The following is a 25,523-nucleotide window of genomic DNA, read 5'->3' as shown; positions in this document are numbered from 1 at the left end:
TTGAGCCCTTTGTAGGAAAAAGGCAGGATAGAAATCAGAAAATAAATAAACAAACAAACAAACAAACATGGGGGTTTCAGAAGCAGATGTCCCCCCAAGATTCACTCCCATAGCAAACATTCTGCACTATTAACCTGCGATCTTCTTCCTGAGAGCCCTGCTGGCTCTCCATCCTTGAGGTCTCAAGTGGGCCATAGAGGGGGTGTGGGGAAGGGGGGTTCTGGGAGTGCGGAGGGGCAGAGGCTGGGACGGTGGGCTTCCGATCCCAGCTGGCCTCACAGCCCCCTTCCCTCCTGGCTCTCCATCCCGGTGGCCAAACATGGCCACCAAGAAGAGGTCCAGGGCGAGGCATGCTGGCAGCAGAGGTCAGCGTCTTTGCCTCCTCGCTGGGCTCGGTTTGGGCACATTCAGGCCCCAGAGGGCAGCCGAGCTTTGTCACCCCAAAGTCTGCCCACGGCCCTGCTTAGCCAACATTTGTCTCCACAAATGGGCAGAGAGAGGGAGTTCCAGTGCTGTTCTGAGGATCTTAGGGAACCAGCTATTAATGGATTGCAGGCAATGAGCTGTGCATATGCTGCGACGATTTGCTGAATTGCTTCTGTTTTGTTTCTGCTTAAGTTTTGCTTGCCTTTTAATGGGAGGGAAAAGTAAAATGAAACGATCCTGGAATGGTCCAATTTCCATTGCACACACATGGCTGACAGCTGCAAAGCATCACCCGCTAAATATTTTATATACTTTAATTTTCTCATCAAAAACTTGATGCACCAACTCCTTCTTTGCTTTATTTCTCAACTTCATAAACCTACTGGCAGGGGGAGGGGTGTCCATTTATCCTCTTTTCTCTCCAACAACAACAACAACAAAGAGCCCTTGAAAAATAAATATAAAAGACTTTTTGCTGGTAAATTCTTCTGTTCAGCCAGCTTTCATCTCTTTATTAGCATGGCAAAACAGAGTTCTGCATCCAGTTTGCTCCCTTTAGCAATTCCTCTGCTCTTTCTTCCTCGCCTTCTTATCACCTGAGCTCACGCTTCGATCTTATTCAGGAGGCAAAGTGTGTTAATTTTTCTGGGCAAGAGAGTCCCATCTGCTCACTGAACCCTGCAGTCTTTTCTGAAAGGGCCTGACTTTTTCCCCAATGTTAAATTCATTTCCTCTTTGCATTATATTCATTCTCCCCCTCATGCCTGGCCTTGGCTTTTTACTTCTGCAGAATGTGGTACAGTTAAGGACGGAAGAAGCTATTTTGCATTCCTGTTTACAATCCCTTCTTTCTTTCTGCTAGATATGGCTTTTCAGCAAGTTTTTCCCCACCCCATAATGATGTCCAGTTCCCAAAAGTTAACCCGAGGAGCTGGTTTTCTGTAGCTTCTTGATGGGGCAGCCATACAGACGGCCAGGTGGGGGGGGGTGCAGGTGACCTAGGAGAGGGGTACAGGGCATGGGGAAGGGGTGCTCCGGGATCCCAGCCAAGCCTGCGGAAGTTCTCTGGAAACCCTAGGCTTTCCTTTGCTGAACCCCTTTTCAAATTGTTTGGTGGCTTCTGTCCTGGGGCAATTTCCCCAACTCTAAAAGGTGGGTGCACCTCTTCAAAGGCCAGGTCTGGCTCGAGACTGGCATGTGCGATAGCTTTTCAGCTTTCGGCTCTGCCTCTTTCCCTCCAGCTCCTCCCTCTTGCCTTTGGCCTGCCTGCCACTGGCGTAGCCCCAGATGCATCTCCACTGTCAAATTCAGCCCTTGGGGAAAAAGCAGGAATTGGATGGGGATATTTATTTATTTATTTATTTATTTATTTATTTATTTAGGGGACTTCTATGCCGCCCCATTCGCCGAAGCCTTGGGGCGGCTCACAAACTGTTGGCTGTTTGGAACCCGGGACCTGTTGGATTGGCTGTGTGGAACCCGGGACCAGGGGGATTCTGGGCAATGCCATGGCTCTGCTGCCCAGGGCTCTCCTCTGTCACTGGCCAGCCGTACAGCAAGCCCTGCGACGGGGAGGAGGGCTTTTATTCCAGGCAGGGTCTCCCTCCTTTGGGGGCCACATGATGTTGCTGCTCTGCAGCTCCCTCCTCTCTCTCTCTCTCTCTTTCTCCCCCCCCCACCCCTTTCTCCCTGTGACAAAGCAGTCAAATGGGCGCAAGGCAGGCTCTGTTGAGGGTCCGAACCGATTTGTTGCACTGGCTTTGTGGATGATGCCCAAAGGTTTTGAAAGCAAGCCAAGGGCCAGTGGTGACCCAGCCCTGATCACGTTTGACCTCCAGTCTGACTTTATCCAAGCCTGTCCAACTTTCCCCATCTTAAGCTGAAGCCATAAGCTACCACATGTGACCTCGTAAGTGGATGTAGAGCCTGTCCGGTCATTCCTGGGCACCGTGTTTCCTAACATCCCTTCTTTTGTGCTGCTCTGTCAGGACTTTGATGCTACCTAAGCAAGGTGTTTACGGGGCTGGTGACATTTTGGCTCGGAGGGACTACATCTCCCAGGAAGACTCAAGACCCTTGAAAGCAAGCCTGGCTGTCACTTGTAGCTCCAGCTGTGACTGCCCGCTAGTTAAAAACAGCTGCTCTCTCCTTTACATGCTCCAGAAGCTTTGTTCACAAGGCCATCGGGGTGCCTCCTGCCTCGGGACAACCTCCTGCCCCCGCCCAGACTTCCTGTGCATTGAGGTGCTCATCAGATCATTCCCATTCCAGCGTCTCCTGGCTTGTGAGGCTCCATGCGATTTACTCTTGATCCCATCATGGCACCCATGAAGCACCATGTCTTCTCTTTTGAATTTGCAGCTTTCTGTAGATCACCCATACATGGACTGTTTAGCACAGTTCTAGTGCCTGTCTCTAAACACGCCCGTGTGCAATTTTTTCGTGTCCCCAGCACACACTCATGACAACACTGAATGAATGGCATCCAAAATAGAATCATGAGGCCACACAAGTGAAGACATGGAACAATCCAGGCACAAACAGCATTGGTGGCTCCCCAGAGAATGCGCCGACTGAAGGACGAGAGAAGCGGGCTTCCATTTACTCAAAGCTCTGCTGCAAAAAACAGGCAGGGTGGGAGAAAGCTTTTGCGTTCTTTCCACCCTCCATTTTCCTCAAGAGGATGATGGGAGGCTGGGTCACAGGACTGCTGTGTGAAACAGAATGAGCGATAACACCACGTACTCTCAGTTGCCGGAAGCAAAGCTGGAACACAATAGGAAAGTCTGCCCATCCGCAGTGGACATGGCACATTTATTTATTTATTTATTTATTTATTTATTTATTTATTTATTTATATCCTGCCTTTTTCCTACAAAGGGCTCAAGGCAGCTTACATCATTCTCCACAACAACAACCCTGTGAGGTAGGTTGGGCTGAGAGTCTGTGACTGGCCCAAAGTCACCCAGTTGGCTCCATGGCTGAGCGGGGACTCGAACCCGGATCGCCTGAGTCCCAGTCCCACGCTCTTCACCACCAAGCCACACTGGCTCTCACATGATGTCCTAACATGCACGTTCCTGCCTGCAAGGCCTCTCAGGCCTTCTGTGGTGGAATTCCTGGGAAGGCAAGACTCCTTGGAGAAGATGACCATGCCAGGGAATGCCGAAGGCAGAAGATGAAAGGGAAGACCAGGTGTTAGATGAACGGACTCCACCAGGGAAGCCACAGCTGTGAACTTGGAAGAGTTGAATGGAGCTGTTGTGCGCAGGGCATTTTGGAAGACTCTTATTCAAAGGATCACCATCAGTCAAAGACTACTTGATAACATATAACGACAACAAACAACTGGGAAGATGGATATATCTTTAAACTTGGCTGTGCTTCAACAAGCAAATCTGTGGTCAGTTGTGAAGGGCAGAAACCAGAGCCAGGGTAATTAAGAGAAAATTGGGAAAGCAAATACACTGCTGAATCAGGCCAAGCATTCTGACAGTGACCTCTTGTGTTTATGAATGGAGAATCAAGGTGTCCTTCATAAAGTTAATGCCTCTGTGAATCTGATCCCTTGCATAATCTGCCGCGGGATTCCCACTCTTGGCTTTCAAGCTGTGGTCCTGTGGAGCCCAGGGGGTGCTTTGAAACTCGCCAGGCACGTGTCATCACTCCAGCTGGATGTTTTTTATTGAAAGACAGCATGAGCATCAGTAGTCGTCCTCCAATGTGTCAGGGAAACATTGGGTCGTCTCTGAGGCAACCTCTCACCTTACATGAGGCAGCCAAATGCTTAATGCCTGTTCTAACTTCAGGGGCCTGATCCACTCACCCAGGAACAAATGAAACAACCTGTGTCGAAGCTAATATACAGTTTACTGCGTGGGATGATGAAATACGGATGCCGGTGTTATGCGGACAAATGAAAGCCCCAACTCCCCTTCTCTGTGGCTGTGCTGGCTCTTTGAACAGGCCAGCTGGGATGGATGGGGGTTGCAGCCCAACACCGATGGAGCCTTTCCTGTCGAAAAAGTCCTGATGGCTGGATTCCCATGACCATATCGCATCTTCTCAAGAAGTTCCTCAACCGGCCGTACAACTTAGAAGAAGGAGGCCCAGGTTGAGTTCCCAGCCTGGTTATGAAAGTCAGTGGGTGGCTCTGGGCCTTTCGTTCCTTTTCGGCCTACCCCGCCTCACAAGGCCCTCATTAAGATAAGATGAATGGGGTGGGGAGATAATAGAATTGTGTAGGCTGCACAGAGATCCATGAGGTAAGGTTCCAAATTAAAACCTATCATTTATATTCATAATTCCTATAATTTGTATCTCATTTTGTATATCTGAATATATGCATGGCAGCTTACAATAGTAATGAATTGCCAAGGCCTCTTTGTTTTGTCCAACCACTGTGAAGAATGACGGAACCGTGTGAGATTTGCCGAATGGGAAAGGCAGCCCCCCTCAATGCCGCAGAGGACGGGGAAGCAGCATCAAGAGTGGGAGGAGGCGGGGAACATTCCTGATCTTCTTTTCCTTTTTCTAAGCCTATCATTTGCAAATTGGCATTCCAATTTGCAGGTTAATTTGCACATATGCTAAAAGACAAAGAGGTCATGAAGGATTATAACATTCCACTGAACCAGCCAGGTAGCCAGTCCTCCAGGAGAGATAAATTAGCTATGGAGGTTCTGGGCCAAGATTTACCTTTCTGTAACTCAGCTCCTAGGGCAGAGAACTTGCAGTGATGGATTGATGTGGTACAGCATTTCTCGGACTTGAGGCAAAGGGTGTCATATTTTTCCGGATTAAAATCAGACAGAAAAATACTTTCATTAGGGAAGTGACAGAAATCTTCAAATGACTCAAATGAAATTGCATTCTGCATCTCTAATCCATGAATTCCACCCCAGAACAGCATTTCCCAGGTTTTTTCATTTTTTTGATTTTCCATAATTATACATAAACATAAATACAGATGTGCTGAAAATACTGGAAGATCGACCAGTGCCCTAATGTCGTGTCCGCTTCTGATCCAGCGACAGGCGGCAGGCTGAACTGGGTGTTTCCACAAGGCGGGCCATGACATGCCCATTTGAGAGGGCAATAAAGCTAAGAAAATTAATGCAAATCGTTTATTTATTATTTATTTGGGATATTTCTACCCGGTCCAATCACTATGCATCTCTGGACAGCTTACAAACAAAATTCCATAAATACAACAGTATAAAATATCATATAATACCCCAACTAATAATAAGACTAATAAGACTAATAACCACGACTAAAATAAAACATAATTATTTTTTTAAAGAACAACATTAAAATACTGGGTGAATAAAAAGGTCTTGACCGGGAGCCGGAAAGCATATAATGACTTGAATTGGAATGGCATGTTTTGAACAAATTGGAAGCTGAAATTGTCATTCTAACACACTTTGTAAAAAAATCACACCAGCATGACATAGTCTTTAGCTTCTGGATTGCACAAACCATGCAGTCTGCACAAAATCCCTTAGAATTTGTGTGTGTGTTGATGCACAAATAGCTGGGCTAACTCACACCCCAGAGAGTCGGCACCAGCACAGGGCTGAAGGCCTGGAATCCAGGCAAACCAAACTGAATATCCACAGGATTGTTAGATCCTATCAGATACTTCCCACATCCTCAGTTGTAGAAAAAATGAAAAATTAAAACAACTAAAATCCGCAGTTCCCCTATACAGGAGCATTCCGGCATGCATACTTTGAGGGAATCTGCATTTTCAGGGCTGCAAGTTTGCATGAATGCATACAAACACATTCCACTGATAAGCAATCCCATTAATGAGCAGGAAACAGATTGAAAGGCATTTGAGAATTTGCAAAATTTAGAAATTTTACAGCATTCATCCTTCACACACAGTCACACATTTCGGACTGGTTCCCAGACCAAGGGTGCCACGGGCAGCTCAGTTAGAACTGCCTCTTGCTACCCTTGTACCACATTTGCCCTGCCAGTCGGATTTCAAGGAAAATGTTTTGATTTCTTGGAAATGAAAATACACCAGCTACTTCACCAGTTGACTCAGGGAAGCCCAATTTGATCTTACCTCCCCCCTTGGGGTGATTAATTATTGGTCTACCTGTCACACCATCAAACAGCAATTGCCAATACTGAGTGCCAACAGGATCAAGGCCAAAACACACCCACTGAAAAGCAAAGTGTGGAAAGCGACATATTTGAGGGAACCCCAAAGTTTGCAAAAGCATCAAAGAAATAACTTTAATAATGAAGAAATCAAAATTGAGAAATATTTCATGTTCCTTCGATCAGTCATCAATGCAAGGGGAAACTTTAGCCAAGAAATTTGAAGTAGACTCAAACCAGGACTTGGAAGGGTTTCAGTGAAGGAACTAAAAAAATCAACAAGTGCAATGACATTGTACTGGAGACAAAGGCCAAGCTCATCCAAATTGTATTCCCAGTCACTATGTCCGGGGTGAGATCTGGAGAGTGAAGAAACTGGAGAGGAAGAAAATGGATGTGTTCGAAACATGAGGAGGAGATCTTTGCAAATACTCTGGACCAACAGAAAGACAAACAAGAGGGTCCTAGATCAAAGCAAGCCAGAGCTTCCCCAGAAGGAAAAATGAGAATGCTGAAGTTTCTCCTGTCATACATCAGGAGAAGGCAAGACTCCCTGGAGAAGACAATCGGGGTATTAGGGCAAGCTGGCTGGACCAGACAGGCGGGCAGAGCCAATACAGATGGATGGACTCCATCAAGGAAGCCACCGCCTGGAATCTGGAAGAGCTGGAAGGAGCTGTCCTGAACAGGCCTTTTTGGGGGGCTTTCATGCATAGCGTCGCCACAGGTCAAGACAACTTGATGGCGCATGACAACAACGACAGCTTCCAAAAAGCCATTCAAACAGCGACGGTGAAAGCGCAACCTAACAAGGAAAGAAAGGCAAAGCTGAGGTGGTGGGAGGGATAGGCAGAGGGAACGGCCACGCAGAGTGCTGCTCTCGCAGCCAATGCAGGAAGAGCCACGGGCTTTGGGAGAGGCATGGGAAAGCAAGCAGAGCAGTTGTGCTATCAGCGCATGTGATACTCCGGCAGAGCCCAGAGGCCTTCCCCGCTGCACACCATCCACCGGGCATGGGACGCCCATAATCCTCCCAGCTGTGGCACAGTCACCCTCGAGCGGTTGTGCCTTTAACAGTCCGTACTCCTGCGATGAGTGATGGAGAAATGCATGCACTTCTCTTGCTCATTCTTCCAGTCGCAGGACTGGCCGATCTCAGAGACACACACTTTAAAAAGTTGCTTCTAAATGCCTAAATACCTTTGTGCACATTTCTTCTAGCACATGGAGTTTTGGTCACAGCGTTGCCTAACATGCACAGTTTTTGGCAAGCCTTTTGTTTTCTCAAAATTATTTTCCTCCTTTTTCAACATTGTTTGAAAAAACTGGAGGACTGCACTGCAAAACTCAGAGAAGCAGGAATGAGTTCCAGTCTGCACAGTGGTCTGACGGTATGAACTCAATTTCTACCATCATTTCCTGTGCCAGAGACCCTCCAACGTCCCCCTGGAGGATTCCAGCACCTCAGTAATGGGGTGGGAGGGGAAGATGCAAAGAGATGAAAGGAAATGAGTGATGTGCGTAGCAAGCGGCTGGCAAACTGTTCTGTACTGGCACAGGCAAGCATGCACAACTGCAGGGCGTGATCCTGCAGGGTGTCCGTAAGCCTGGAGTGGCTCAGGGACAGAGTAGGCCTCTGTTGCTCTTGCCATGTAAAACGCTTGGCTGGTTTCAGCCCAGTTGCAAGCGGAGAAGAGGAGGCCGAGCACCAGCAGGCTCTGCTCCTGCCCCAGGGATGGACCCGAGGCCCTTCACAAGGCTGCCCTCATGGCCCTGCCCAGGAAGATGCAGGTGCTCCTGCAGCTGATTCCCAGCTCCAAGGTCAGAGGGATTTGCCAGACTCATAGCTGGGAGCCCCAAAAACTCCTCTTACTTTGCAAGTGCTATCTAGTGGTCCTACAATTGTGCAGTCTGAGTTTGTTTTAAGTATGGTAAGTGGTATATATGTCTATACAATACGCAAAATTAAAAATCCCCCACTCTTTCACTTATTAATAATTCCTTTCCAATTACCATTTAAACTCTCCAAGTGTTTCACATACAAATATGAAAAATCACATTTAGCGTCAATGTTAGAACACAATTGAGAATGATTTCGATGACAAGAAAGCCATTCCATTTAAATGAACCACTAAACTAGATTTTCAAACCACAAAGGTGACAGAACCAGCCAAGTGCAATTATTTGCAAGCCAGAGCAGCTGAGCAAGGGCATCTTCAGGAGGCGTTTGAAACACGCCACATTTTCTGCCTCTTGAACTGCACTGGGGGGAGGTTTCCAAAGTGGGGGTGTCATGCCCAGGAAGTATGTATTTATTTTATTTATTTAACACTTTTGTAGACTGTCCCGTTACCGAAGTCTCGAGATGGTTTAACAATACAAAATGTAAAATAAAACACAGCATCCTAAAAATTCAACTAACAATAAAACCCCAATAAAGCAATCAGATCTTAAACCAATGGGAAAATAAAAAGGTTTTAGCCTGGTGCCGAGAAGAATAAAGTGATGGCACCAGGCAAACCTCTCTGGGGAGTGAATTCCACAATAGGGGTGCCACCACAGAGAAGGCCCTTCTCTGAGATATTTGAGATATTACAAGGTAATAACATGCAGTCTGTTATGGAGCAACTGGCCAGACTTCTTCTGAAGATCTTAAAGGTTGGCTGGGTGGAAAGCGAGAGAGAATGACTAATACAGGAGACTAAGCACAGGGGCTAAGAACTCAGACCTTAGTTGAGAGAGTCGTGGGCCATTTCTCTGTCCAAATGCATAGGACTGCGCTTGTGAATCCGTTCCAATTCACAAACAAGACCAGATTTAGGGATGGGAGAATTTGGGAAACATCCCCTGAAGCCCATTATCCTCAGCATGGTTGTTTTCTGCATGTTGATTAATGAAATAATTAATTTAAAACATTTGTATACCATCCAATGGTGCCACAGCACCTCTGGCCGGCTCACAATTACAGGATAAAAATACAGTAACAACCAATAACACATGCAAAATGTAACAGCAATAATACAAAACAAAGTTCTTATGGCATCAGTTATTAAAATGTTTTTTTTTTTTTTTTTTAAAGGAAGAGCTTTGCCTGGCACCAAAAGAAAGAAATGCTGCCAGTCCCAAAGCAGTTCAGAAAACCGGCTCAAGAGCACGATGACCCTAAGCCTTTGGTTCAAAAGGAACATTCAGAAGGACGGGGCATGAAAAGTCCCCACAACAGAGGGAGGTCTCTGTGCGGAGAGGGACTCAGATACAAGCTGGGAAGATTAGACGGGACCTAAGAGCTTTAGCGGGGATCAAATGCCGAGCACCAAAACCACACCAATAATAACAGCAACTTTGCTGCCCTTAAAGATCACTAAACACTTGATCCACCTTAGGCCGATTTGCGAAGGAGCTGGTGTGTCCCTCCACTGGCAGAGGAGGAATCTGCCCCAGCCCGCTGGGCACAGTCATGCCAGGCCAACAGCAGTGATATGGTCAGAGCGGCTGGGGAGCCACCCGATCGGAAAGTGCTTTGCTCGGTGCTGCCTGTGAGACCCAGCCAGGGGCAGCATGGCCCAAAGCACCACGCAGAGTGCCAGGTCTCAGGGCCCCTGGGATCGCTGACATACTTAACCCAGCACTTCCCTCCACACTAAGGCACCAAATGCGTTCACACAGCAGGGCAAGCAAACCTGCATGATCTACCGGGCAGACAATCAAGTGGTTTCTACCATGGTTTCCACCATGGTTTCCATCATCCCCGCTCAGTCCTCCCACCATTGGCACATATCCAATCAGCTGCTGTGATTACAATTCAGTTGCAAGGCCCACTGCTCCCTGCCTGTGTTGCCTCCCCGTTCCTCGTTGGTCCATAATGGAAGCTGGATGGCTGGAGCAGCCCCTGAAGCCGCCGCTCTTTCCAGAGGACTCTGTGGTAGTTGCACACCAGCACCATGGAAACCATGACCCTGAGTTCAGACAAAATGACAAGCCATAGTGGGATGGAAAAACCAGTAGAACAAACTGATGTTTCTTATCGTGGTTTCTAAAGACCAAACTTACCTTGCTGAAATACAGTGACTGGGTTCAGACAACAAGAGACAAACAATGGTAAAAAAAACCCCACTATAGCTTGTGTTGTCTGAACCTAACAGCGTGAACTTGTTAGCATTCACCCTCTGGGGGACGCAGAGCACATGACAAGCCACTGCGAAACGGAGGTGGCGTGTGTTGCGCAGTGCAAACCCCGTCCGCACGGCCCAGGGATTGCATTTAACTGCAGCTTCCCAGAAGGACAAATCCCTCCTAAGAGGATCCCTCCCAGAACCTGGTTTTCAGACTCATATTGCTTCTACCGGTAAATGTCCCATTGTGCTATTTATAGACCCGTCTTCCTTGAGTTATCAAAGCCCCTTCGAGACCTATCTCAGCTAGTGAACATCACCACTGTGTCTTGTGGCGGAGAGTTCCAAAAATTAATTGAGCATCGTGTAACATAAATTTCAGTTGATTTCCTTGAGTTGCTGTAAGTTCTAAGCATTACGAACGAGGTTGAAAAATCTCTGTTCCTCCATTCATTCTTTCCACACTATTCCTAATTCTATACACAAACCTCCTCGCTGTGGTGCACTCCAGATGTTTGGGGCTACAGCTGCCACAGCCCCAGAGCCCTGAGTCTAATGTTAATAATAATGATGATGATGATGATGATGATGATGATGATGATGATGTGGCAGGGGGCTGTGATGTGCTGTGAAAAAAGCCATGGGAATTAGCGTAACATTGAGTACATTGTGCAGATCATCACCCAAAAGGCACATGGTCCTCACATGATTTGTACAGATCACATGATGTCCACATTCTTGTGCCCCACATGCAAAATTATTATTATTATTAGAGCATTTCTATGATTCGCGTAGCTTGTGTACATTTGTGCAACTGGAGCGATTTCTGCAAATCTCCCTAGCATTTTGTTAAATGCATGAGCTGCAACCCATCTCAGAGATGGAAGATCCATGAGGAAAAAGGCTGGCCTCCCGCCTCCCAATCATTGCCTTGGAAGTATGCAGGGGACCTGCTGAACCTGGCCAAGCTGGACTTCCCAGCTGCGCACATTTCCTTTGGTTAGTTCACTTGTTCTTTCCCTCATCTTTTTGCTAATTATATTATACTGCTTCTGAATGGGATGACCAGAACTGGGAACGAAATTCCAAAGACGCATGTCTTGGGCACTGGCTAGGATAGATGCGTAATAGCAGATTTGTGTCGCCCATTTCTGCAAATTCTTTTCAATACTGGCTGTGTTTTCACAAGTCAGTCCCCTTGGGAATGGTTCCTCCCACCGAGCTGACCTTCTTCACTGCCCTGAATGCCCCCTTGGGGCTCCCAGAGCACCAGCCAAGAATCTCTGTGCCGAAGAGGGCGGAGGAACTTGCAAAAGAAGCAGCTCGGCAGAGCACCTTGTCTCCCACAGTTAATTAATGCCATCACTGTAATCTCCCCTGTCCCAATAACCATTTTAGATTTGTAGGTTGTATAAACAAGTTGCAAAGATGTCCTTGGCAAGGTGGGCTTTTTCCCCTCCCCTGGTAATACTTTACCGCCAGAACAGAGCGGCTTACAGCCTGAGCAAGGAGCCACAAAGCACAAGCTGCCATCTCTTCTGCTGTTTGATTTAACATCGCTTTTCAAAGAGGAACATTTGCTCTTGATCTATGCACTGCTGGTCTCCAGCGGAACAGACGGGAGAGCTCCACCCTCAATCTGCTCCAGATACACGGAGGACAGCTCCCTGCGAGGCCCATGCGCAACTCGCTGCCTTTGGTAACAACCTTCAGATAACGAGGGCAGGTGCTTTTTAATGAGGCCCGTGCCAAGGCCAGGAGGTCGACCGTGGGGGCAACCAAGGAGCAAGCCGAGCGCCTGAAAGCCAGACATTATCACAGCTCACAGGAGACCAGGGTGAAGCCCGCTGCTCTTCCAGCCAGCAGCTACCAGGCCTGGACGTAACTGACTGGCTTCCCACCTGTGGGAATATAAGCCCCGTGCCAGCATAGAAGGACTCCATGGTGTGCCCCCACTTCTGTGGATATCACTCTTGGCTGTGATTTGCTTGGTGGGAGGTAACACGGATACTAGTCATGATGGCTAAAGGTTGCCTCCAGGCTGCCCCCGAGTACCAGAAACTGGAAAACTACAGCAGGAGGGAACTGTCCTCTTTGTGTCCTTTTTGCGGACTTTCCATGGCCATCAGGTTGTCTGTTGAGACATGGGAAGCTGGCCTGGAAGGTGCTCATTCTGATCCAGTATGCCTCGCTGTATGCACCTGTGAATAGGTGACCTATCAGGCTCCAAGAAAGCAGCCTGCTTGAAGCTGTGGCCACTAAATGCTGACTGAGTTCAGAGACCAGGAGAAGCCATGGTGGTTTCTTATCATTGGCAGCCTGTGTGCTGTCTGAACCCAGCTGTGATGTTTCACCATGGTAAGTTTGCTGTTTAAAAACCATTATAAGAAGCTGAAATTTGTTCGATGGATTCTCTGCACCATCATGGTTTGTTATGCCATGTGATCCCAGAACCATGGTTTCCATGGTCCTCATATGCAATGACCACAAAGTTCTCTGGAAAGAGTGGCAACTGCAGGAGCCATTCAGCCATTCAGCCTCCATGTGTGAACCAATGAGGAAGAGAGTGATGATGTTTACAGGGAGTGATGGACCTTGGGACTGAACTGCAGAAACAGTGACTGATGGGATACAAGCAAACATGGGAGGATTGAACCAGGAGGATGGAAACCATGATAAAGTAGAAACCACTCGCAGGTAGACCATGGTAGAAAGCTGTGAACCATGGCAAGCATGCAAGGTTGCTTATTGTGTTGTGAGTGCAGTCAAGTCAAGATGAGCATGAGCAATTGTTCTTTGTCCCAGTTGGATTAAAATGTAAGGCCCAGCATGCTCTGCAGAATGTCTGATATTACCAGTATCTGTAGAATGTCTGATACAATCAATATTTATTTATTCTTATTTATATTCTTATTTGTTTCATTTTTGTACCACCCAATATGCCAGGATCACTGGGCAGTTAACCAAAGTTAAAATTCACCAAAAGTTTAAAGGACACATGAACAAAAATTGCAATTATTATTATTCAGCACAGAAGCATAGCTGCAGAACAGAATAAAATAGAATATACAAAAACAACATTAAAAAGCTAGATGGCTAAAATGCTGGGGAAATAGAAAAGGTCTCCTGATAGCGAAGAAGCCAGGGCAAGAATTCACCCCACCCCAAAGAACTTCTGGACAGAGCTGGGGGTGGAGCGAAGAGCATCTCCATGGCCCTTCTTTGTGCGTGGACCCTTATGCAAAGGGCCTCTTTGAATGATGCCATGCGATAATCTGCCGCCACGCTGTGTTTTTTCGTGGTAGTCACCAATCGGGAGCTACAGAAAGCAGTCCTGCTGCTCCGTCCATCCTGCTTTCTCCCTTCTTGCCATCCCTGCATGGCCGAAATGACCCCGGCTGAAAAGCCCCCAGTGAAGAGGTGATGCCAGGAGACATTCTGGGCCCAGTGCTGCAAATTATCTTGCCCCTTAAATGGCAGCAGGCCAGCTTGCCCTCTGCCGTCTTATCCATCGTTTCCGCACTTAGCTGTCCACACCATGATCAGCCTTCGCTCCCATCATGCTGCTTTTGCAGTTCTCCAAAAGGGCTTTGCTGAAGTTTGCAAATTCCAGCAGAATTCAAAAAGTACGTTTCAAAGCATTCAAGTATCCAAGGAAAATTGATTACATGGCAAAGTCCAATTAGTCATCAGAATAACCACGTATCTTAAGTATTCCCCAGAAGATCTTAATCTGGGGGCAATTCCACCAACCAGGACAGAAATTAACTTCTGGATGAGAATATCCCTGGCATTTATCATAGATCATGTCAAATCGATAAGGCATTAAACACCAGCAAACAGAATATCATAATGATTTTCTTGTATATTTGCACGGAGAAAGAAGACTCGGGTACAGTTTGCATTTTCAGATTGTAGTCCTACAGAAATTGCCTGGGAGGGAAGCTTTGTGGCTGAACGAGCCTGAGGAAGGAAGTGTGTGAAAGGAGCCCCTGCATGGCCAGGATGGGTCCACCCCCAGTTGCCCGCCCCCCACTCCGCAGTTCAGCTTGAAATGGCTACTGCTTAGATCCTCCAGGACAGCCCAGCAAAGCCGAGAAATTTCAGGCAGCAGCTCTTGAATTGCCCTGTCTTGGTTCTCTCTAAGGTAAGCAAAGGATCCAAAAGGGAGCCAGAGCAGCGTGGCAGTTGAGAGTGCAGGACTGGGACTCAGGTGATCTGGGTTCGAGTCCCCGCTCCGCCTGGAGCCAGCTGGGTGCCTTTGGGCCAGTGACAGACTCCCAGCCCAGCCTGCCTCACAGGGTTGTTGTTGCTGTGGGGATAAGATGGAGGGGGGAGGGGCAGAACGATGTAAGCTGCTCTGGGTTCTTTAAAAAAGAAAAAGGTGGGATAGAAATCTAGTGGTGATTGTGTAATTTCTGGTTTTGATTCCAGAGTTCTTAATTTTTATACCTATGACTGATATGTTTTCAGAGCTTTGCTCAGGACTTTCGTCTAGGCCAGGCCACAGGAACAATGAACACCTTCCAATCACCCTCTGCTTTGCGTTTCAGTCCATATTTATCCAGCTTTTCCTCTCATCAGAAGGTAGTCACATGCCAACTGGTGCAGAAGCCAAATTCTCCCTGACTGCCTCAGGTCTACCATTGTAGGGGAAGGATCCTGCACCCTCCACACACTTCATCAGGGGTGCAGGGTGACCCTCACTGAAAGAGAGAGCTCTCCCTGTGCACCCCTATTCTTCCGTTCCAGCAATAAATCCATTTTCAAAATCCATGTAGTGCAGAGAAAAAAGAACATTCATGCAAATTTGTGCAAATCAGGGGGTAATCTCTTTCTCTCTCTCTTTTACGCAAACAGAAAAGTTGTTGTTGCTGCTGCTGCTGCTATTGCAGTTCTGTGCTGCTCCATTGCCAAAGCTCTGTGGGCAACTTACAACAGTGCATAAAACCAAACAATAAAATGCAATGCAAATATTATAGAAAAACAGAAAACGTTAACATTAATTTTAAAAAGCTTTTAAAAATACAGTAAAAATGGCACTGCAAAGGAAAGGATTGACCTGGACTATCCCCTCTGGCCCCTGGGCGGCCAAGCGGATCTTGGAAGGACTCCGCCTGAAAGGCTGCCTTGACCTGGTGCCGAAAAGAAGGCAGGTTTGGCACCAGAGGCTGCAGTGGGGAGCTTGTCCCAAAGATGGGGGCCATGACAGTGACCCCCCCTTGCTGCCTCCCTCCAAGCCCCCCTCAGGGGTGGCACACAGAGAAAAGCCTCAGAGGGCTCTTCTCTTTCCTGGAGCACAGAGGGCCTGATCCAGGCCAGCTCTGCCGCGGCCACGGAAAGGAACAAGCCAGCCCTGCCCAGGGACAGAGAGGCAGGCCTGACAAACAGCCAGGAGAGCGACGGCGTCCCACATGCGGCTGGCAAGGCCTGCGCTGTCACCGCACAGCAAGCCGGGCAGTAGGAAAGATGGATTTGCCCTTTTGCTGCCCGTCCTGATTTCCAAAGAGTGCTTCTCCGTGACCCTTCCCCATTTCTCTGTGATAGTTCCAAGAACGATAAAGCAGGTCAGGCAGGACGGCTCCCCCGGGCCGTGAGTCAGAGCGGCAGCTTCCATGGCTTGACCTGTTCCGGGATTTTGCATGCTAATGAGAGCGCACTTGGTTCTGGGGCACCGCCGGCCCTTCCCGTGTGCCCGGCCTGGGATGCGGGCGGTAGCAGCCAGACACCTCGCTGCAGCTCGTTAACCTGCTGAGAGGGAGGTGGCACTGCCAGCCCCACAAAAATATGGAAGAGGAAAATCTATGTGGCCCAGCACAATATTTTATTGGCCATTTAATTATCAGGCTTAAAATTCAAGCAGGCTTTTGAGCCACCAAGTGCAACAGACCCAACAAAATGGATGCAAAGGCATTAATGCCTCCGGCAGAGAGCTGAGAACCCAGTGGAAAAGGAGAAAAGATGTGACAAATACCAGAACTGCCTGATAGGAAAAAAAACAGTATAACATTACGAGATGCAGCTGTTATTAGTTCATTGGTGTTAATACTGTTATTCCTGCTGTATTAATATTGGAACTTGTATTACACACAAAAACAGAGCGAGCCAAAGGGGATCTCTCAGTCCATCTAGTCTGGCCCCCCGAAGATGACAAGCATCCCAGAGGGATCGGCAATCTAAATTTCAACCTTTTTTCGTGGCATGGCTTGATAGCAAAGAGGCACTCAGACACTCAGGCAGGTTCAGTGTCGAGTGAAGATTTTGCCTGGGCTTGTGTTCCTAAGGTCATGGGTTCAAATTCCACCAGCCTACATTCTTCAATCTACAGGCAAAGTTGTGGCCGGTGCAGATAATTTTGTATTATTGCATTTATGCCATGCAATGAACCAAAGGTGGTTTCCACAGTCTTCCTTCTCTACCGTCAGTCCTCACAACAACCCTGCAAAGTCAGGTGGGCTGCAAACGACCATCCCAACATCCCCCAGTGAGCTTCGTGGCTAAGCAGGGACCCAGGGCTCCTGAGCTTTGCAGTCCAACACTAACCACTACGCCACTGTGGCTTGCTTTGAATACCTGACTGCTATCGCTGTACGTGGGTACCAAGCACAAAGTATTAATGCTCAGCAGGTCATGACCCACCCTTGTCCCCTAAAGGGACCCCGGTGTTCCCTTGAGGACCATTTTCAGCCAAAAGGAGGTCGATGGAGATACTCTGCTGGCATTACGGCATCATGTCGTCTCCTGCATCAGGTGACCTCAAGAACGAGAGCCCTCCAAACACCCCGTCCTGGAAAGCCACGCTCTGCCCTTGTAAACTCAAGGCTGGAGGTTCTGTTATGGATGATCTATCTTATTGCCGCCTTCCCCCTTCTTAGAAACATAGAAACAGAGCGAGCCAGAAGGGGTCTCCCGGGCCATCTAGTCTGACCTCCGGCACCAGCCGGCTCCGCTCACGACATGCCCACCATGTGCACGTCCAGCCTATCCTTGAGCACCCGCACCGACGGGGCCTCTTCTTCTGCCTCCTCTTCCCCTAACATGAAGGTCTTCTCCAGGGAGTCTTGGCTTCTCCTGATGCACGTATGACACGGGAAGTTTCCGTGTTCTCATTTTCCCTTCTCAGGAAAACTCTGGCCTGGCGTGATCTAGGACCCATTTGTTTGTCTTTCGGTTGGTCCAGAGTTTTCACAAAACTCTCCTCCAGCGCCAGGTTTCAAATGCATCCATTTTCTTCCTCTCTTCACTGCCCAAGCACTCGGACTGGGAATACAGTGGTATGGGATGATCTTGACCTTGGTCTCATGGGAAGTGTCCTTACACTTGACCGTCTTTTCAAGTTCCATCATTGCTACCCTTCCAAGTCTCACCCTTCTCCGAATTTTTTGGCTCCAGTCCACCTTTGAACTGGTGACTGAGCCGAGGCATGTGAAATCTTTCACAGTTTTGATTTCTTCATTATTCACAGCTATGTCCTATAATTCTCCTGTGGCCCATGATTTTTGTTTTCTTACTATTCAGCTGCAGTCCTGAATTGCTAGGATTCTCCAGGCCTTTTCTCTCAGCTCACCTTGTGCCTGATGTCTGCTCACTGATTGTTCTGCACAAACAAGGAAATCACACAAATCAAACAGGGATAGAATGTGGCACTTGAACAATTCCTGCCAAAGTGTGCAATTTTTCTAGTGTGTGCAGCTTTCCTCGATGAACTAATGGGTCACTCTCAGTCTGCACAAATCTGACCAGGAATTAGGAAGAAAACAAATTCAAGTACTTATTCAACCATTTGTGAGTATGGTCAGCAGAACTGGGAACACTACACAGATAGAATGGGAGCGCTTGTTTGGCAAACATTTCCAGCGGCTGTGTGCTCCCACTCACGTGGAGGTGTTGAATGGGCATGCCGGAAGGTCTTGCTGGCTGATTGGAATGCTCATGTACCCGTAGTCACAGCTGCCCAGAACTACGGTCATTCCGGAGAGCCAGCCACTGCCAAGCCTGCAGGGAAGAGAAAACTAGTCCAGGAGCTTGAACTGTGGCAGGGGCAGGGGCAGGAATGAGAAAAGAAGGCTGGAACCATGCCAGCCAATGGAGGACGCAAAGGCAAGACTCCCTGGAGAAGACAAGCACATTAGAAGAAGACAAAAGGGAAGGCCAAGGATGAGGTGGGTTGAATCCGTCAGGGAAGCCACAGCCTTGAGCTGAATAGCTGAACGGGTAGGTCATGGACAGGACCTTTGGAGGGTCCATTCCAAGGGTTGCCACAGTCCATGGCAACTTGCTGTGGCAACAACCCCAGACTTCACTCGCCTGCCGCTCCCTCAGCCGCCATGCAGAGTGCTCCGTACAGCCCCAGAGCGCTTGACATCACATTGCCTGGGGCTTTATGAGAAATACAAAGCAGCAACTCCCATCTGCCACTGCTGCCGCGTGAGCCCTTGGCTGGGGTGGGGCTCTCCCCAGGTCAGGAAGGACCCAGGCCCTCTCCCCCCTGGAGTCCATCCTGCCTCTGAACCTCCAGAAGTTAAAAGGGCAGAGTAGGAAGGTCGACCCCCGCCCCCTAAGGCACCTGCACCCAGAAGCAGGCAGAGGGAGGCGAAGGGTCCGTGCGGCAAGCACAGTGCCCTGCCCCCCCCCCCCCCCCCCCCCCCCCCCCCCCCCCCCCCCCCCCGGCTGCTGGCAGGCCTGCGCACGTGTTCTCAGCCCGTTCAAGAACAAGCTCTCCTTTGTTGCTGAGTCAATCAATACAGATTATAACCAGGCATGTTCACCCTCTAGCAAGCCGTAATATGCAGAAGGGCTTGGGTAGTGATCTTTGATGTGAGAATGAGCGTCGCCGTTTCATCTGTGAAATGTACCACATCAGTAGTGCGGATTCTTCTCACATCCCCTTCCTCGCAATGCCTCTCAGGCTGCCATATCAGCCGCAGGAATGGAAAGCATTTACAAGCGGCCCTCTCCAGGCTTTGCACAGTCCATCCCATATCTTGCTCTCTGGACCAATTGCTTTGAAAAGGTGGGGCAGGAGAGAAATGCATGAAGTTTTCATTGAAATGCAGGCTGGCCCAGTTTTGCACCTTGAAACGACTACGTGGCCAAGACTCCTTTTTCCTTTGGAACGTCCACCTCTCTGAACATAGCAGAGGACCGCTGCAATGGCGATGATCAAAGGAACGCATGCAAAACAGGGAATATAATGGGAAAGTGCAACCAATAAAGCCCAATTCATTGGGGAAACATTAAAAATGCTTCCTGTTAGGAAGTCAGGTTGCAAAAATGTGCATATTAGGCAAAATGCATATGTAAATGCTTGCACTGTAAGATGCAGGATCAAAGAAGTATATGAGTTGGGAGGGGGTCAAGTTTTGGAGGAACCAAACTAAGACTGGAAAAAATCTGAAAGTTTAGGATGAACCAAACTTAAATTTAAAAAAAAAAAAAAGTGAGACTGAGAGAAGGTGAAATTGATTGGTCCGTTCTCTGTTTGGAAGGGTGAGCAGAAAGTCAAAAGGAAAATCAAAGATGAATGCAAGAAAACAGGATCAAATCTTGCTGCTCACTCCCCTCATGCTGGCAAGAACAAAAAATCATTTTAAAGTTAAAATATAATGAAGCCAAACTTCTCAACCCAAAGATAATCTTTTTTGCAGTGGGGAGGAATCTCTCAGCCAACAAAGGTGGCAGGGAAGGCAAGCACATTCATCTCTACACAGCAAATCTCAAAAGAAAAAGTGGGGGGGGGGACTCCCAGAAAACTTAGCAATCGCTTTCTGGAAAATGCCATTGTTGGGAAGAAGCCCGGAAATCTCGCAGCCGCGCCCCAGACCTTGCTCTGCTTGTGCTTTGCTTCTGTGCACTGCGGTTTCCTCCGCTTCTTGGCTCCACTTTGAAAAACAAGAAGAGACTTCAAAGAATTAGACTTCAGAGACAGTTGCTGGCACAGTCCTTTCATCCAGGCAACAGCTCCGAAGATGTTATTAAGGGGCACACTGTCTCCAGGTGGAGCTGGGAAAGACTCCTTTCGAAAGCCGGCAGGGCTGGGAGGAGGAGCCAGCAGGATGGCTCTGTGAGGCAGCTCTCCGTGACTGCAGCCGGGCATGTGCTGGCGTCGCTGAGGGGTCCAGTCCACGGCAAGCGAGGTGCCTTGCATCTCTGCCTCCCGCCTCCCTTTGATCTTGATGGGTGGAGCACTGGGCTGAAAGCAGCAGAATGAAGTTCTGCAGGGGCAAATGCCGAGTTCTGCACCTCGGAAGAGGGAACCAGGTGCCCAGTTACAAGTTAGAGGACACATGGCTCAAGAACTTGGCAAGTGAGATGGTTCTTGGAACTGCTGCCAAGCAGCGGTTTTCAACATTTGCACACCTGGGGACAGGCCAAAACAGGAAAGCTGCCTTGGGGACCACTGAGGCAGAAACAAAAAGTACCAGGTGCATAATACAGTGTTCTGTTTATTAGTTTCAAACATAATACCAAAAAGAAAAAAGAAAATTCTCCAAATCAGCCAGAAACCAAGCAACAAAAATTGTCAACAAAAGAGCAAAATACCGAAATCGGCGCTGTGTGGCTCCCAGCCGGCTCCCACCGAGCCGTCTTTCCCCGCCCTCCCTCCGCGCAGCAGCACCAGTGCACCCCCTGCAATCCTGATGCCAACTGAGGAAGAGGTGGTGGAGCACAGCCAGCCCTTGCACCAGTGCGCAGCACGCAGGATGAGGCCCCCCCCATGAACCAGGAGGAAATCTCCCGGGGACCGACACCAGTCCGTGGACTGGTGGCTGAAAATCACTGCTGTGGACCATGAGTCACACTGTGACCATGGCTGCAAAAACGGCAGTGTGGTTTTGGGCTGCATTCGTAGAAGAACAACTTCCAAAGCATACTAGTTCTCCTCTATTCAACATTGGTCGTTGTTGTTGTTGCTAATATATTTCATCTCTGTATCATCCCACAGCCGAAGCTCTCTTAATAGTTTACAACAGTCCATAAAAACAGACAATAAAAATCCAATAAAATTAACATAAAATCAGAAAAAATTAAAAGGCTTAAAAGACCTAAAACAGACAATAGCATAAATGAATCTGCAGATCACCCCCTCAAGTTCCTGAGTATCCAAGCGAATATTTAAAGGCTGCAGAGAAGAGGGCCATCTTAGCTTGGCACCAACACAAAGACAAAGGAGGTGCCAATCAGGCTTCAGTGGAGAGGTTGTTCCATGCAGATAAAATTCTTGAGTTTGGGGCCCCATCCTGAGCATTGTGTCCACTTCTGGGCTCCTGACTTCAAGAAAGGTTCAGACGAACTGGAGAAGGTCCAGAGGAGAACACCAAAGATGATCACGGGACTGGAAAGCAAGCCCTCTGAGGGGAGCTTGAGAGAGCTGGGTGTGTTTAGCCTTGAGAAGAGAAAAAAAGACTGGGGGCAGATATGATAGGGACCTGAGAGGCTGTCACGCAGAGGAAGGATGGGGTCTCTGCTCACGTACCCCTGAGTGCAGGGCACAGAAAAGTGGGCTCAAGTTACTGGAAGCCAGATTCCATGTGGACATCAGAAGGAATTCCCTGAATTTTGCAGCAATACAGCAATGGAGCCAACGACCTAGGCTTTCCCGCATTGGAGCATTCAAGGGGCAGCTGGGCAGCCTTCTGTCAGGGATGCTTGAACTTGGAGTCCTATACTGAGCAGGGGGGTGGACTCAATGCCCCAGTCGGCCCCTTCCAACTCTACGATTCTATGATTCAGTGAAAGGATATCTGTACCCATTTTGCAAAAGCATGCATTTGTTTATATACATTTTTCAAATATACCTACATTATGAAATTCATATTTTGGTTCACAAATCACACCAGGAGCTTGGAAGTGAACAGACTTTGAAAACAGATAATACCAAAGACTGTATTTGGTCTGGAAGGGGCACCTAAGGACGCTCAAACAAAAAAAGCCACTCCACTGGCGAGTGAAGGTTTCCCAGGCAACTCTGCCATCTGTGGATCTGCACACCCAGAATGTGCATGGATATGTGAGCGTGTGTTTGTGCTAATCCACAATCCAGAGGATTCACCAATTGCCCAAAAGAGCAGAAATCCTCCCTGAATGCATGCTTTCACACTTAACGTGGGGAGAGGGGATTTGCACATTTTGGGTTTAATGTGCTGTTCTCCTGTGGCTGCATTCACACACTTGTGCAACATTTGAAAGCAGTTCACAAGCTGCGCTGACTTGCCATGGCCAGCAAAGTAGTCTGTTGTGGAATTGGCGGGGCAGACTTGGAGAAGGAGGTCAGAGCATGACTGGGGTCCTGTTTTGCGTGCTGGTGGTCTTCCGTGTGGTCCCAGCAGCATCTCCAGGCAGGGCCAGGAAGGACACCCTCTCCGGACCCTGGAGAGTCTGTGTCAGCCACGCAGGTTGCTGCCTTACATCGGCAGCCATGGCTGCACAGACTGCAGTTCACTCGGTGGGATCTCACATCGGCCCTTCCCAGTGGCAAGCCATTCTCATCCCATAGCACTTTGGCAGAAGGAACAGGGCAGTGAAGCACCTTCTGGCCATCTGGGGAAGAGTGGAGAAGGAATGCAAATAATTTCCAGGTTCGCAAGGACCATGTGGCATCATCCGTGGCTGATATTCAGTATTCTGTGTGCCCTCTCTCACCAGTTCCCAGAAGTGTCATATTTCCCCAGCACTGATGATAAATTTCAAAGAAAAGGTCACCTCACAGTGCACCAGAAGTCCTTAATCAAGACTTCTACCTCCGGTTAAGTTATTCAGCCATTATGCAGCAGGGCCATGGAAATATATATATTTTCTAAATTCATTTTTGGGAAACGACCGTGGAGTGAACGCGTTCTCATTTGGATTTCTCGTTTAATGGTTCTTCTTTTGCAGAGCAACACTTATGGGAATGAGCAACCCAAGTCAAGTTCTTCCTGGAACCTGGAATATAACCTTCTCTAGCAAGATGCTCCAGCCAGCGGGTGTCCTGCAACACGAGCTCCTCTGGGCTCTTTAGAATTGCATGAGTTGCTGAGGAGCTTGGGCAGGGGGCGGTCTTGCACCCACCCTGCCTGACGGGCCGGGCGGACAGCTGGCTGGCCACTGTGTGTGCTCATGCTGGCCTAGCTGGACCTTGGGCCTGATCCCAAGGTCCAGCTTGTCTCCTGTTCTTGTGCGCACCGGCACCTCAGACAAGAGCACTGTGCTCTGGAAGCTGCAGTAGGTGAGCCTGTGATGCATTCAGCCACACCATTGTGGAAGGAACTAGACTGGGAGCCACGTTGCTCCCGCAGCAAATGAACAACTTCAGGCCACGAGACCTTCTCCCATGTAGACCTGTCTACCTGTGGCAATCGCCATCAGAGACCTTCACAGCTGTGTCACAGCCTGCAGGGCCTTTCTCTGGTGGCACCTATGCTCTGGGATCCCCTTCCCCTACAAGGCGCGCACCAAATGAGATATGGTTTAGGTAGACATCAAAGGCACTCTATAATACCTCTAATTTTAATTTTCTTCTTCTTCCTCATCACTACTGATGTACTGTCTGCTGCAGATGCTTGGAACTTTCAGCTCCCAGAAGCCTTTGCCAGAATTATTACTCCAACTACTGCTACTATTTATTTCATTTCTATACCACCCTTAGCTGAAGATCTCTGGGTGGTGTACAACAAAATATAAGAGCAATAAAATACGATAGATAAAAAGAGTAAGAATTAAAAATTAATTTAAAATAACATAAAAGAGCATCAAAAGAGAATTAAAAGACAGTTTAAAAGACCTGGCCAAGAGTAAAAGAGCCAACATGGTGGAATGAACAGTATACAAACATTTTATAAATAAATAAAAATAAATAAAAGGCACATGGCTAATTGTATCAGGCCCCTTAATGACCGGGGAGGCCCTGAAAGGCCTCTGCGAAGTGGGCTGCCTTAACCTGGCTCCAAATGAGGGCACTTTTGGTGCCAGGCAGGCTGCAGCAGGGTTGTTCCAAGGATGCCCCCCCCAAAAAGGCCCTCCCCCACTACCCCCCTCGAAGCCTTTCAAGGGGTTCTGTATCCAGACAAAAGCCCCAGAGGCTGTGCATAGTGTCCGGGGAGCGGTGCTTCAGCAGGCACTGTGGTCCTGAGTCATGTCGGGATTTCCAGGTTAAGACCAGCACCTTGAATCGGGGCTGAAAGTATACAGGCAACCAAGGCAGGTGGGTCAGGACTGTTCTTGCATGCTCAGCCCGCTGGGTCCTAGCTGCTAATCCGGCTGAGGCATTCTGTCCCTGTGGCAGCTTCTGAACCGTCTTCAAGGGCAGCCCATGTAGAATGTGTTGCAGTAATCTGTCCTAGAGATTAACAGGGCATAGACCACTGAACCCAGGTTATCCCTGCCCAGGTAAGGACGCAGCTGGGCCACCAGCCAGAGCTGGCAGAAGGCACTCCAAGCCACCAATGCCACCCGAGTCTCAAGTGACACAGATGGATCAAGAAGCACCCCAAGCTACGCACCTGCTCCTTCAGGAGGAGCGTGACCCCATCCAGAACAGGTTGGAAGCCCCCCACCCAGTCAAAGGAATCACCCACCCACAGCACCTCTGCCTTGTCTGGACTGAGCTTCAGATTGTGCGCCTTCATCCAGCCAGGCCAGGCACCGGTTCAGCACCTCCAGAGTCGCACCTGCAGACGATGAAAGGAAGTGGCGCTGCGTGTCATCAGCATTCTGACAGCAGCACACACCACAACCCCGGATGGCCTCACTCAGCGGCCACAGGATGCCTGAGGGTCAGCAGCTCCACTGAGAGTTTGAGGCACGTTCTCCGCCCGTGTGGTAGAAAAATGCTGCTGAACACTTCAAATGGCTCCCTCAGCAAGTCCAAGCGCATCATCCATGGTG

This window comes from Varanus komodoensis, unplaced genomic scaffold (assembly GCF_004798865.1).
Source record: "Varanus komodoensis strain SLA01 unplaced genomic scaffold, ASM479886v1 scaffold71, whole genome shotgun sequence".
Classification (NCBI taxonomy): Eukaryota; Metazoa; Chordata; class Lepidosauria; order Squamata; family Varanidae; genus Varanus; species Varanus komodoensis.
This window is presented reverse-complemented; position numbering follows the sequence as displayed.